The 14,298-nt window shown below is 38.2% G+C and overlaps 1 protein-coding gene across 1 annotated transcript in view; it reads left to right on the top strand.

Annotated features, from left to right (window-relative positions):
* The first annotated feature begins 10,639 nt into the window (after nucleotides 1-10,639).
* SYT1 (synaptotagmin 1) overlaps nucleotides 10,640-14,298 on the top strand; it is a 564,805-nt gene continuing 561,146 nt past the window's right edge. Inside the window, exon 1 of the mRNA XM_024122864.3 lies at nucleotides 10,640-10,940. The gene's annotated coding sequence lies outside the window, so the exon portion shown is untranslated. The remainder of the gene's footprint in view (nucleotides 10,941-14,298) is intronic.

The raw sequence follows: 14,298 nt of genomic DNA on the forward strand, positions 1-14,298 counted from the left end.
TTTTCCTGGAAATTTACAGGGGAATTCTAAATTATATGAGCATGCTTAAGGTGAGCAGTCAAGACACTTGGGAAATAGAAGAAAGAAGAAACAGTGGAGGAGGAGGAGTGGGGAATGCTTTTAGATATCAAAATCTATTATAAAGTTACATAATTAAAAAGTGTACTGTTGACACAGAGATAGATAAGGAACATATGCAAAAATGAAAAAGTGATCTAGATAAAGCTAGCATTGCAGGTTGATGGGGGAAAGGACAGGCACTCAATAACTGTGCTGGGACAACTGGTCATCAGTAGAAAAAAAATAAATTCTATCTCAAGGTATATACAAAAATCATTTTAGATATATTGATGACTCAAACATAAAAGTTAAAATATTTTTAATTTTATAAATATAGAGAATATGAAGTGAAAGAATCATAGGATTGGGCTACACTAAAATTAAGCATTTCTCTTCATTGAAAAAAAAAAACAGAAAAAGATGCAAATACAAGCCACAAGTTGAGAAAAGATATATGCAATACATATAACCAACCAAATAGTAATACAAAGAATATATATTGAACTCCAGTGAATCAAAGACCAAAAATAAAACATGGGGAAATGATTTAGAAAAGGCATTTCACAGAAAAGGAAATATGAATGGCCAATAACATATGATATTATTCTCAACAAATTTCTCAGTAATCAGAAAAATACAAGTTAAAAACTCAAAGATATATCATTGATCTCCACTAAATAAGAAAAATTGTTTTTAAAATTTGTTGTGATTTCTTTTCTCATTCCAAATAAATATACACTTCCATTCCTATTTTGAGGCTATTTTTAAATAGCAGATGACATGATATTATACACAGAAAATCCTAAAGACAGCACCAAAAAAAACGACTAGAACTCATCAATGAATTCAGTAAAGTTACAGAATACAAAATTAATATACATAAGTGTTGCATTTCTAAACACTAACAATGAACTATCAGAAATAGAAATTAAGAAAACAGTCCCACTTACAATCACTTCAAAAAGAATAAAATACCTAGGAATAAATCTAACTAAGGACATAAAGAACCTGCCCTTAGAAAACTGTACACTGGGCTTCCCTGGTGGCGCAGCGGTTGTGCGTCCGCCTGCCGATGCAGGGGAACTGGGTTCGCGCCCCAGTCTGGGAGGATCCCACATGCCGCGGAGCGGCTAGGCCCGTGAGCCATGGCCGCTGAGCCTGCGCGTCCGGAGCGTGTGCTCCGCAACGGGAGAGGCCACAGCAGAGGGAGGCCCGCATACCACAAAAAAAAAAAAAAAGAAAAGAAAACTATACACTGATGAAAGAAACAAAAAAGGACACAAACAAATGGAAAGCTATACCGTGTTCATGGGTTTGAAGAATTAATATTGTTAAAATGACCATACTACCTAAGGCAATCTACAGATTCAATGTGATCCCTATCAAAATGTTGATGGCATTTTTCATGGAACTAGAAAAAATAATTCTAAAATTTGTATGGAAACACACACAAAAAAAACCCCTGAATAACCAAAACAACGTTTAGGAAGAACAAAGCTAAAAGTATCAGAGTCCCTGATTTCAAACTATACTACAAAGCTACAGTCATCAAAACGGTATGGTACTGGCACAAAAACAGACACATAGATCAATGGAACAGAATAAAGAGCCCAGAAATGAACCCACGTTTATGTGATTAATTAATCTACAACAAAGGAGGCAAGAATATACAATGGGGAAAAGACAGCCTCTTCAACAGCTGGGAAAACTGGACAGCTACATGCAAAAGAACCAAACTGGACTAATTCCTCATACCATACACACACACACACACACACAGGCCCGCATACCACAAAAAAAAAAAAAAAGAAAAGAAAACTATACACTGATGAAAGAAACAAAAAAGGACACAAACAAATGGAAAGCTATACCGTGTTCATGGGTTTGAAGAATTAATATTGTTAAAATGACCATACTACCTAAGGCAATCTACAGATTCAATGTGATCCCTATCAAAATGTTGATGGCATTTTTCATGGAACTAGAAAAAATAATTCTAAAATTTGTATGGAAACACACACAAAAAAAACCCCTGAATAACCAAAACAACGTTTAGGAAGAACAAAGCTAAAAGTATCAGAGTCCCTGATTTCAAACTATACTACAAAGCTACAGTCATCAAAACGGTATGGTACTGGCACAAAAACAGACACATAGATCAATGGAACAGAATAAAGAGCCCAGAAATGAACCCACGTTTATGTGATTAATTAATCTACAACAAAGGAGGCAAGAATATACAATGGGGAAAAGACAGCCTCTTCAACAGCTGGGAAAACTGGACAGCTACATGCAAAAGAACCAAACTGGACTAATTCCTCATACCATACACACACACACACACACACACACACACACACACACACACACACACACACAAAGAAAACAAACTCAAAATGGATTAAAGTCCTGAATGTAAGACCTGAAACCGTACTCCTATAGGAAAACATAGACAGTATACTCTTTGACATCAGTTGGCAATATTTTTTTGGATCTGTCTCCTCAGGCAAAAGAAACAACAAAAGCAAAAATAAACATATGGGACTACATCAAACTAACAAGCTTCTAGCAACAGAATGAAAAGGCCACCTACTGAATGGAAGAAGATGTTAATAATATTTGCAAATGATGTATCTAATAAGGAGTTAATATCCAAAATATGCAAAGAACACATAAAATCCAACATCAAAAAAATAAACAACCCAATTAAAAAATGGGCAGGTGATAAAAAAATGGGATGGGTAGGGGACCTGAGTAGATATTTTTTTCCAAATAAGACATACATATGGCCAACAGGCACATGAAAAGGTGCTCAACATCATCAATCATCAAGGAAATGCCAATCAAAACCACAATGAGATATCACCTCACACCTGTCAAAATGGCTACTCTCAAAAAGAGAATAAGTAACAAGTGTTGGCAAGGATATGGAGAAAAAGGAATCCTCATGCACTGTTGGTGGGAATGTAAATTGGCTCAGCCACTGTGGAAAACAAAGTATAGAGGTTCCTTAAAAAAATTAAAAGTAGAACTATCATATGATCCAGCAATTCCACTCCTGGGTATTTATCTGAGGAAAACAAAGACACTAATTCAAAAAATATGTGTACCCCTATGTTCATTGCAGCTTTAATTACAGTAGCCAAGATAGGAAAGCAACCTAAGGGTATCCATCGATAAATGAATGGATGAAGAAGATGTGGTATACATACAATACAATAATACTCAGCCATAAAAAGGAATGAAATCTTGCCATTTTTGACAACATGGATAGACATGTAGGGTATTATACTAAGTGAAATAAGTCAGAAGGAAAAAGACAAATACTGTATGATTTCACTTATATGGGGGATCTAAAAAATAAAGCAAATGAGTAAATATAACAGAAGAGAAACAGAGTCACAGATGTAGAGAACAGACAGGTGGTTGGCAGAGCAGAGGAGAGTGGTGGGGATGAGAGAAATAGTTGAGGTAGATTAAGAGGTACAGACGTCTAGTTAAAAAATGAGTCACAGCTATGAAATATACAGTATGAGACATATTGTCAATAAAAAAAATTTGTTGTGACTTTTTTTTCATTTCAAATAAATATACACTTCCATTCTTAATTTGGGGCTATATTTTAAAATAAGGTCCCTAAATTGTAAAAACCTCAGATCTATAAAACCTGGGTCCATTTCTTATTCTAGGTGTATACCCAAGAGAAACTCATGCACATGCAGAACAAAAGAAATGTTTGAAACTGATTATAGCAGTACCATATGTAATAGCAAAACAATGCAAATATCTATAGACAAAAGAACGGGTAAAAAACAATGATGGGGAATTCTCTCGTGGCGCAGTGGTTAAGAATCCGCCTGCCAGTGCAGGGGACACGGGTTCGGGAAGATCCTACATGCCGCGTAGCAACTAAGCCCACGCACCACAACAACTGAGCCTGTGCTCTAGAGCCCGTGAGCCACAGCAACTGAAGCCCGAGTGCCACAACTACTGAAGCCCATGCACGTAGAACCCGTGCTCCCAACAAGAGAAGCCACCGCAATGAGAAGCCCGCACACAGCAATGAAGAGTAGCCCCCGCTCACCACAACTAGAGAAAGCCTGCGCACAGCAACGAAGACCTAATGCAGCCATAAATAAATAAATAAATAAATAATTTATTTTTTAAGAAATGTATTCATACAATTGAATACAATCTATGAGTTATAATGAATAAACTTCAGCTACACGGATGAATCCCAAAATGTACTCAAACTGTGTCGAAGGAATATATATTACTGCACAAGTCGATTTATAAAAATCAAAAAAAAAGGAAAAACTGAAAATGACAATTTTTTTTTTTTTTTTTTTTTTGCGGTACACGGGCCTCTCACTGTTGCGGCCTCTCCCGTTGCGGAGCACAGGCTCCGGACGCGCAGGCTCAACGGCCCAGCCGCTCCGCGGCAATGTGGGATTCCCCCCAGACCGGGGCACGAACCCGTGTCCCCTGCCTCGGTAGGCGGACTCCCAACCACTGCGCCACCAGGGAAGCCCGACAATTTTTAGAGTTACATATATATGTGGTAAAACTATAAAGAGTAGCAAGATAATGGTTAATACAAAATATAGGATAATGGTAAATACAAAATATAAGATAGTTACCTTGGTGGTGCAGGTAGGAGAGTATCAGATGAGGAAGAGCAAATGAATGATGGCAAAAGTAATTTTCAATACTTAATTTCTGAAGCTGGATGGTGCCTATACTGGTGTCTTTATTAATAACATTTAAACTATTCATACTGTTTTCTAATGAACATTTCTAAGAGTTCTAAAGCCAACAGCTAAAACTCAGTAACCTTATTCATTAAGAAGAGTGGCTGGCAAAATATCCCTTTTCTGGTTCCATGCATTTCCCTTGGTGATGATGAGACAGTTATATTAATAAGTGTTATTTAAGCTATTCCTTAATCCATAAATCTTTCAATTTACTCTGTATTTTTGGAGCCTAGTAGAGAAGGATTGGAGTTCTTGAAGTAGTCACAGTTATTTTGAATACATCTTAAATTTCTCTTGATTGTCGTGTCTTGGGGATTGAGATGTGCTGTGTGATGTTGGAGAAATTAACATTTCTGTTTCAATTTTCTCAAAAATATTTTAAATATTTATATCCCATTGACTTCCAGATACTCAAATCTATTCCTCTATCCTTGCTTAAGATAGAAAACACGGGGACACACAAAATGGACAACCATGGTCCAGGAGATGTCATCATCATGGCATCCACAATAGGTTTCAACTACCTTGGGGTTTAAGCATGCTCACAGACCAAGAGACCAATCACTCAGGCTCCTGTTACCTCTGTCAAAAGTCTTCAATATCCAAAAAGGAAGCATGCCCAGATCTATGAGAGACTTTTATTCTCGGGTTAGAGGTAGAGAAACTTGTGTTTTTCTTATCTTTCCTCTTTGTTCAATATCCAGTAAATGAACTTTTCCTTCAAAAGCCTGCCAGTTTTGATGCTTAATTTAGTATTAGGTGAATTAGAAACAAATGGACCAGGTTGCATATAAATTGTTGAAGCACATCCAGATAGTCCGTTCTATAAGAACCCTCCCAGGAGTGTACTAGAATTAATCAGACGTATTTGTGTTTTTCCTGCCTTCTATCAAAGCACTAAGCACCATTCCAGAATCAAATTTTGAAATCTTGAATGTCTGCCCTGCTTCTCTCCTAAACAATATTGTTAAAACATTTTAGATTGTTGAAAACACAGACTATTTCTCCTCCTCCACAGCCTCACCCTACCTTAACTCTCTCTATGGCTTTTGATAAGTAATTAATCCCTCTGGACACACTTTTTTTTTTTTTAACATAAATTGAAGGCAGTAGTTGAGCTATGTTTCTCTTATGTATTCAGTTAAATAGAATTCTCCCTCTGATTTTAAAGGGAATTAATATAAAATTTAATGTTGCTCTTGCTTTTTAGCAAAATTGCTTTTGCTACAGTATATTTCTGGTGTGATAGGGTATTTGAAAAATATATCACTTGCTTTCCTTCTAAAACCTTTGGCTAACATTAACTCAAACTACTTATTATTTTGCCCTTGAGATAGATTCACTTAAATAGTATTTTCCTTTTGCTAACCTCAACAGCCTGACACAGTATATTACTTTTTGAGTCACTGTCCTCCTTTTCATTTTCAATATTTTCTTAGCCATAACTTTAAGAAAAGGCTTTTGTAAAGCCACATTGAATACTTCTAGCTCTTTATTTTCTTTTCTGTGAAAATTGTAAGGTATTGTAGTTCAATTGTAGAAATCTTACTCTCTGCCCTAGAAACTAAGACTTGACTTGACTCCCATGTATTCATTTTCTTTTTTTCCTCTTTCAACTCTAGCTTCTCTTTATTTAAAACTTTGGGTGTCCAGTTTAAAAATCCATGTGGTTAATTTCTTTTTGTCTAATTCTAAAACAGCTCTGATGTTTTCTCCTTGCCAGTTGGCTATAACATCATTAGCAGTACTATCAGGCCAAATGATTGTGAGAGAAAGGAAACCAAAATGGATGGCTCCACTGTCTTTAAGTGTTTTGAAAACATGTGGTTGGTTCCACTGGCCTCCTAAAAACCAAAAACACCAGTGTTCATATTTTTAGCACTAGAATAGATTTTTCTTAAAGAGTAATATAAACTAAATGTTAACAGCAAAACAATACTTAAGTGCACATTCTCTAAAAATTATTCATCTCCTAGAAGCTTACAGTCTAAGACCAACACATGCAAGATAGAAGACTGTTGATGCTTTATGTATAAACAAGTTTTTATAACACGGATTAAATCTCTTCTAACTTCAATGCTCATACGTAAAGAGTGTCCACTTCACTGTTGGCTTAAATGGATTGGATTATGGGAGGAAGTCCCATCTCCTAGAAATCTGAAAAACAAAAACAATGGCAAGAGGAATGATAATGATAAAATAATAATAACGGCTAATGTCATTAAATCCTTGCTATGTGCTTGGAACTAGCAGTTTATATACATTGCATTACTTAATCCTCACCAAAAAACCCTAAGATATATGCTGTGTCCTTTTGTACATGTTATAGATGAGAAAACTGAGGCTTGGAGGGGTTTTGTACATTTTTCAAGATCACATAGACAATTAGTGTGGAAGCTGGAAATCTATACAGATTTTTGCTGCAGAAAACAAACATTTAATCAATCCTCTATCCTGGAGAAAGGGGAGAAAAAAGGCTGTATCTTGAAAGGCAATGGAAGAAAATGTATAACAATAAAATAAAAAGAAAAAGAAAATATGAATTTATAGGAACAAAATAAATCTATACAGGCAAAATATGGAAAAGTAGGTTATTTTTTCATTTTTTTCACAACCCTGAAAAATGATACTTATGAATAGATTTTACCAATTAGTGTGGCTGTTAAAGATGTAAACTTTAATGATATATGAGAGTGTTAATTCAATGGAACGCTTCAGTACCATTGATCAACTAGCATATACAAGCCTTTTCAGCAATGTGGAGAATTTTCTTGATACCTCTCTTGTGTGTTCTTTCTGTGGTCTATACAAAACCTTGGCTAAGTTTGCACTTAATGAATTTCTAGTTTCTAAAGTCTCTAATTCCCACTCTTGCCCTAAGACACACTCTTCTCCTCAGTGCCCCAATCCAATTTAATTTCTATTCTGATCCTGTAGCCTAAAATAGATGACAAAGGGAACATTAAAGTAGTAAATAGATGAATCCATTGAAGAAGGAATAAAGAAAATGATGACGAGATCTCAGAGCAAAAAATGTGAAGAAAAAAATGAACAAAGATTTTTTTTTAAGCAAAGAATGAGGAAGCAAAATGTTGAACAAAATAAACACAGTTCTGAAAATAGCAAATATTTTTTAAAAATACAGGATAACCAGGGGATGAGTTCAGTCTCAGTAGCATAAGACGTAGAGATTTCTAGATTTTAAAAGTACCTGAGGAACTGGATAAAGACAAAAGGCAATTGACCTGATCTTTCTTTTAATGGAGGTGAGTCTACTATAAAGTCAAAGAGATGATATATACTCTCTGCAACAGAATAGCATGATATGTGAGCCCAGGTGGAGGTCTTTAGATCATTCCCAGAGTTTGGAGAGAACATAAGACTAGGAGAGAGAATAAAAAATCTTAGTTCTGTAAAAATTACAGTGTATATATATCCAGTATGTAAGTGCAGTCTTCCTAATGTTCATGATCAGAAATGCTGCTTATTCCAAAGTTAATCACAATATACCTGTAAAATCCATTCTTATCTTAGCCAGCAGTCTCCTGCAAGGAACTTTGGGATGTAAACATCTAACACCATTCCTGTTGTATAGGATTCTGACCACTGAGAGAGAGTTGATTATTGGGTAGGATATGAGGTAGACAGGAAGAGAAATTGGCTAAAACACTGATAATAGGATCAGAGTCTGGAAAAGAGATTAATATGGAATCATATTCTACTTACTAATTTCTTCTAAAATAAGTTTACTTGTTTCTACATGCAGCTGTTGGACACAGCTTTTAAAAAACAAGCAGCTTTTAATTATTGGAATCTAGAGAATGTGCTAGGAGTATTTTTTAGAATAAAGATCTCTATTAGGTGGATAATATAATGATCCTCATGTGAGGACGTTTACTGGAAAACAGTGTTAGGTAATTGATTCTTCTTTTTCTCCTCCTCCTCCCCCCTCAACCTCCTCATTCTTTTTCTTCGTCATCAAATACTTAAGTTGACTTTAAACTAACATCTATCATCTTTCTCCATCTATGAAATTATTCTAAGATTTGAGGAATATTTTTAAAAATGGGAGATACATATTTACATATAGTTACAATTCTGGAGAATACACAGGTATTTGTTATTAAAGGGATTAGTTTATATCAAGTTGTCTTCTTTTCCCCTATACTTAGAATAAGGATCTTAATCTTAAACATTACATAAATTGGGGAGATTTAATTAAAACTTGAAGAAATGTGTTACTGTTAATTGAATTCTTGATACAGTTACCTTTGCAAACCAATGTTAATGAAACTCCAGTTCAAAGTGGATGGGTTTGGGGAATTGAGATAGCTATTTATTTCCTTAACTGAGATGCCGTGATCATCCTCTCAGTAAAATAAAGAACCCAGTTAGGAGAGTTCTCATTTGTAGCTATTGATCAAGTTTACACAAACTGGAAGTATTTCTAAGAAAAACAAATCAGAGATTCAAAGTCCGGTAAACAAGGTCAGTGAGTGAGAGACAGAAATGCTTCTGTGCGTTTTGAAAGCCTTGCACCTGTGGAGCAGAGCCAGGACTTGGTCCGACCCCGAGCCACGTTCCGCTCCGCCCCTTGCCTCGCTTGCTCTCCCTGCCCCCCACACGCTGAACCTCCCAGTTTGCTATCTCTCGGTATTACCAAGCTATAAATTGCCCTAGAGCTTAGAGGCAATCAGGTCAGCACCGCTGTCACAGGGGAAAAGCTTCTTACTCCCGAGCAGAATCGTTCGAGGGAAAGAGAGGAGGGAGGGAGGGACGGAACCCACGCTTTAGTCGTCACTGCGCTGGCAGGGGCTGGAGAGATGGGGGAGGGGGCTGGCAGAAACTGCATCCTCAACAACGTCGCCCTTGACCCAAGTCTACAAACTTATTGGTCGCCTCAGTGGAAACTCCCAGTGCACTCTCCGCTGCCTGACAGCCTCGGCTGCTGGGTAGAGTCGCGCTTCCCGGCCCCACCTATGGAAAGGAGCTTCCCCTGCATCTCCGATCCACCGCACCCTTTACGAAAAGTCTCCAGGTACCTACCAAGGCTCAGATTATTCTACCCCCGCTTCCACCCCTGAACCCACACGATAATATTATCAGCCTCCGACAGCCCAGAGGGCCACCTTCCTGTGTCCTCAGTTTGAGGACACTCTTGCGGAATCCTTCCTTTCCCCCGCCCTGCTTTGCTTTCACAACTCCAGCGGGTCAAATGGCCAAAGACAAACTTCTGCCTCTCCTTCCCCGCTCCCACCTTTTCAAAACCCCACAGCCTGCAAACCCACACACATCGGAACTCCAAGGGTGCCGTTGCAGTCCGGGCATGCTCAGTATCAGGGCAGGTTTTGATTGAAAGTAAAAAAAAAAAAAAAAAAAAAAGAAAGAAAGAAAGAAAAAAAATAGCTTTGTATTATGCAGTCTCCCTCTCATGTGCTTACAGCTTGCTGAACAGGTTGCGGGACATTCCTGCGACTACCCAGAGGGTTTATCTGGTGCCCTTGATTACTTCTCCTTGGCATCTGTACCCCTCGTAGTCCCCCAACCCTCCTCAACCCCCTCTCCTCAGGTCCCTGTCCGCTGTGGGGATGGAGAGACACTAACAACTGGGATGGGCGCTGTTGGCTGAGCGGATCCACCTATTATTAGTGCGCCAGGATTGGTTCCTCGGCGCAGCGTACCCCAGGTGGAACCAATCAGGCGGCCGGGGCTGGGAGCTGATGGGCGGCCGCCTCCTCACTGGAGGGATTCCTGGAGAAGCTGCAGTGTGGGGATGCTCTAGACCGAGTACTGCCCCCAGTGTCTTTCCACCTCTTCCTCCTGCAGCGGCGGCAGCAGCGCTTGGCAGCGGCAACTTGAGACTGCGCCCGGGGCAAGCCCTCCCCAGGGTGGTGCTCAACTGAGAGGGGGGCTCAGTGCCCGAAGGGGTGTGTGTAGGGTGGGGGCGGCCAGCTGGGACCAGCTGGTGGCCCTGGAAAACCTCCCACACACCCACACCCACACACCCCTTTTGTGTTGCAGGCTGCCCCTCCAAGAGCAGAGGCTGCGAGAGGACGTGTGTGCACCGGTCCGCACGGGGAAGCAGTAGGGACGGAGCCCGGCACCACCTCCTGGTTCTCCCTCCAGGTAAGACAGCGGGACTGGCGGCACAGCAACCTCAGCGGTGCCTATTTGCTTGAATCCGTCCGTAAGATTTTGTTCTCGGTACACTTGGGTTTTGGCGGTGGGAGACTGAGACCTGGGCAGGGAGCCCCGGGTAGCCTATTGTGAGCGATGTAATGAGACCACATGTGCCTCTCCTGGAGAAGCACTTTGCACAGCGCCCGTGATTTAGAGCCTGGAGTTGATGATGTTGGTCATCCCCCATCTTCTTCTTTCCCTCTTTCATTTCCTCTCCTCCGTCCCCCACCCCCAATCTCTATCCTTCACCTCCCCCCCCGCCACAACCCCTTTCAAATCTCTCATCTTCTTCCTCCTCCCATCCAAAGCACACACAGGGTTTCTTTCTCCTCCCGGAAAGGATTGCCTTTTCTCAGAGGAAAGAGGTGGGTAGTGGTGAAAGGAGAAAGATTTCTTTCTGCCCAGGGGAAAAAGAACAAGATAGAATACAAGATAGAAAATTAGAGTACGAAAAGCAATTAAACTGAATAAAGGAAGTAGACAAGCCATGCAGCCCCGGCTGCCAGAGGGGGGAAGCGTTAAGTTTGACTTGATCTTCTGCTTGCAAGGGGCTGTGTCTCTCACTAGATTCCTTCAAATGGAACAAAAATAAACCGTCGATCCAACCCACTTTCAACTGCTTAATTGCTGTTGCTTTTAAGTGCCCACCGTCTGACTTTTCCTGGTTCCATCTGTCCTGCGGGGCTGACTCTTTGGTCTTATCCATCGCTGGTAATGTCTGAACTTGGAGAGGTTTCTCGAGTGCAGAAAAAATTTTAAAAACAGATTATTACTTTCCTGAGGTTCTTTGGCACGGCCTTTATGTTGAGGGGCAAAAAAAAAAAAAAGTTTCAAAACATTTGTTAGTGACACCAGTATTATTAGGAGGCTTGGATTTCTACTTTGAGAAAGCTAATCTGGTTAGCTTTGTGTACTTGGTGATTTTGACTTTCTTGAATATTAACCTTTTGAAATAAAGCAAACATTTAACTTTTGTGTTAAAGCTGCATTGGCATATGAATTGTGATTTCATTCTACCTTTCTGCTGTGTGCATTTTGTTGCCCAGATACCAAATTCATGCCTTGCCTATTTTCTTTTAATAAGTATATTTAATAGATGTAAACATGATGCTTATACAATTTCAGTACTCGATTTAGAAGGCGCATGGAAGCTCAGCTGGCCAAGAATCCTCTTGTACTGGAATAAAGTTTAGAAAGTAATGGTAGGAAGATAGCATCAAATTAAAAAATCTTGAAGGGGAAAATGTTTTCGCTTTCACGTCTTATTATAATACAGAGAAAGGTATCAAAACAACTATGTGCCCTGTCTGCCTGCATGATAGGTCAAGTGAAAGGGACTTGTTGGCCAGAGCCTTTACAGCAGCCTCAGAAATTTCTAATTCCATTGTCAATGGTATAAGCTTTCCTTTCCTATTATTCAGCTAAGTGGTGACCATCAGATGGGAGGAGATAGAGAAGTGCTTAGCTGAATGTAATGGGAAAGCATCCCAAGTGGATCCTACATGAGTGCTGCGAAATCAGCAGATGTTAGTGTCCAGATAAATCTTTTCCTTTGATTTATCAGGGGAAATGCCAAGTCTTACTTTTTTTTTTTTTTTCTACGTGTCCACTTCGGTTAAGAAAAGGGAGCCTTCTTTCTCAACTCTGCCTGATCTTCCACACTAATCTATGTACCCCAGAAAGTATTTTTTTCACCACATATCTTCAGTGAACAAGTAAAGAAGAGCTGCTTTCATTTACCATCAACGTAATATATGTTATTTTCTAAGCCATTTTCCATTTGAGACACTTATCTTTCCTGTCTAAGTAGAATTACCTCGAGTCACAAAAACAAGATCTTCTTTCTAGGGCTTTGACATTTAAATGCCTTTTTTTTTTTTTTCTTTTTAATGTAGTATCTCTGTTGAAAGCTAAAACTAATTTTTAGAGGTGCCACCTTTTGGTTATAAGGACAAAAGGACAATCGTTTAATTGCCTTATGTGTGTACAACTGAATTAACAAGTTTAGACATGAAAAGATATAGAAAAAGGAAACCAACTGCTTTTCCCTGCGAGCGAAAGATTTTACTTGCTTATTTCTCCACTATTTTAGGAAGGGTAAAAGTTTGGTCTTGGTTTGTGACATTTATGTTCAGGACTCTTAACAAATGCTAATTATAGCAATGACATGTAAAAGACATGCATATGAGTATTGAGTTTTTCACATACAGAAAAATTAAGGCTTTATATACCTACCGGAAGTGAGAACTAATTCCAATATATACTGAGTAGATTAAAGTGAGACTTTAAATGATATATTATGGGAAATTATTACCCTGTCATTCCACAAAATGTTCTAGTGTAACAGTTTCATACAACCTTCATCTTTTCTCCTTTTAAAAGAATATCTTAGTAAATCTTATTAATGTTTTAGAGCAAATATGGTAATTAGACTTTAATATATTTTTATCAGAACTAAAGGTTGCTACCCTACAGAGGAAATCCTAAAATACTAATTTCATAAAATACCACATGATGGAGAGTTGTTACAGCGTAGTTTTGAACTTTATTTCATAATGGAGAATATTAGTTATTCTGTCTGGTCAAATTGTCAGAGAGTTCTAATTCAGAAATATGAAAATGGTTAGCATGGTATGTACAAGATTTGCACATTAGACTTGGTGCTAACTGAAAATAAAACTAGAATATGGTAGCTTCTCTTAATTGTACTTGCAAAATGAACTGGATGATTAATAAATAAAATACAGAATGTGTTAGATCTAAAAGCTAATTCGAACTTCCTCTTTGCCTAATGACACCATGGACATAATCTCAATTCATTCTTTTGAGTTCAGTATACTAAATCAATTTATAGTGAATTCCCAAAACAGATTTTTACAGTCATCTAATCTTAAAAAACTCACACTTAACACAGACAATTATGTGAGCCTGAAATACTTATACCGCTTAGGATTTCCAGTTTGTGTAATAGCTGGGAAAGAGATACCATTAACTCCAAATTGGAACATAATAATTCTTTTCCTAATGGTAGTGATTAAATGATTTGGGGAAGGGAAAGTAAAAGTAAACAGTTTGATTACATAATGGAGCAAATTTGGTCTACTATTACAGAAAACCAAGACCAAAGTTAGACTCTCTGGCATTAGAATAACGTAGGTGTGGGTTTTACAAGTGTTTTGCTAAAAACTAATGCTTTCTAAAATGAAATACCCGAAACACTTGTGATTTAAAATAATTTTTAATGATTTGTTTATCATAAATACATCCATATCAAAAGTTTAATATATGATGTGCTTTCTAACTG

This window comes from Physeter macrocephalus, chromosome 6 (genome assembly GCF_002837175.3).
Source record: "Physeter macrocephalus isolate SW-GA chromosome 6, ASM283717v5, whole genome shotgun sequence".
Classification (NCBI taxonomy): domain Eukaryota; kingdom Metazoa; phylum Chordata; class Mammalia; order Artiodactyla; family Physeteridae; genus Physeter; species Physeter macrocephalus.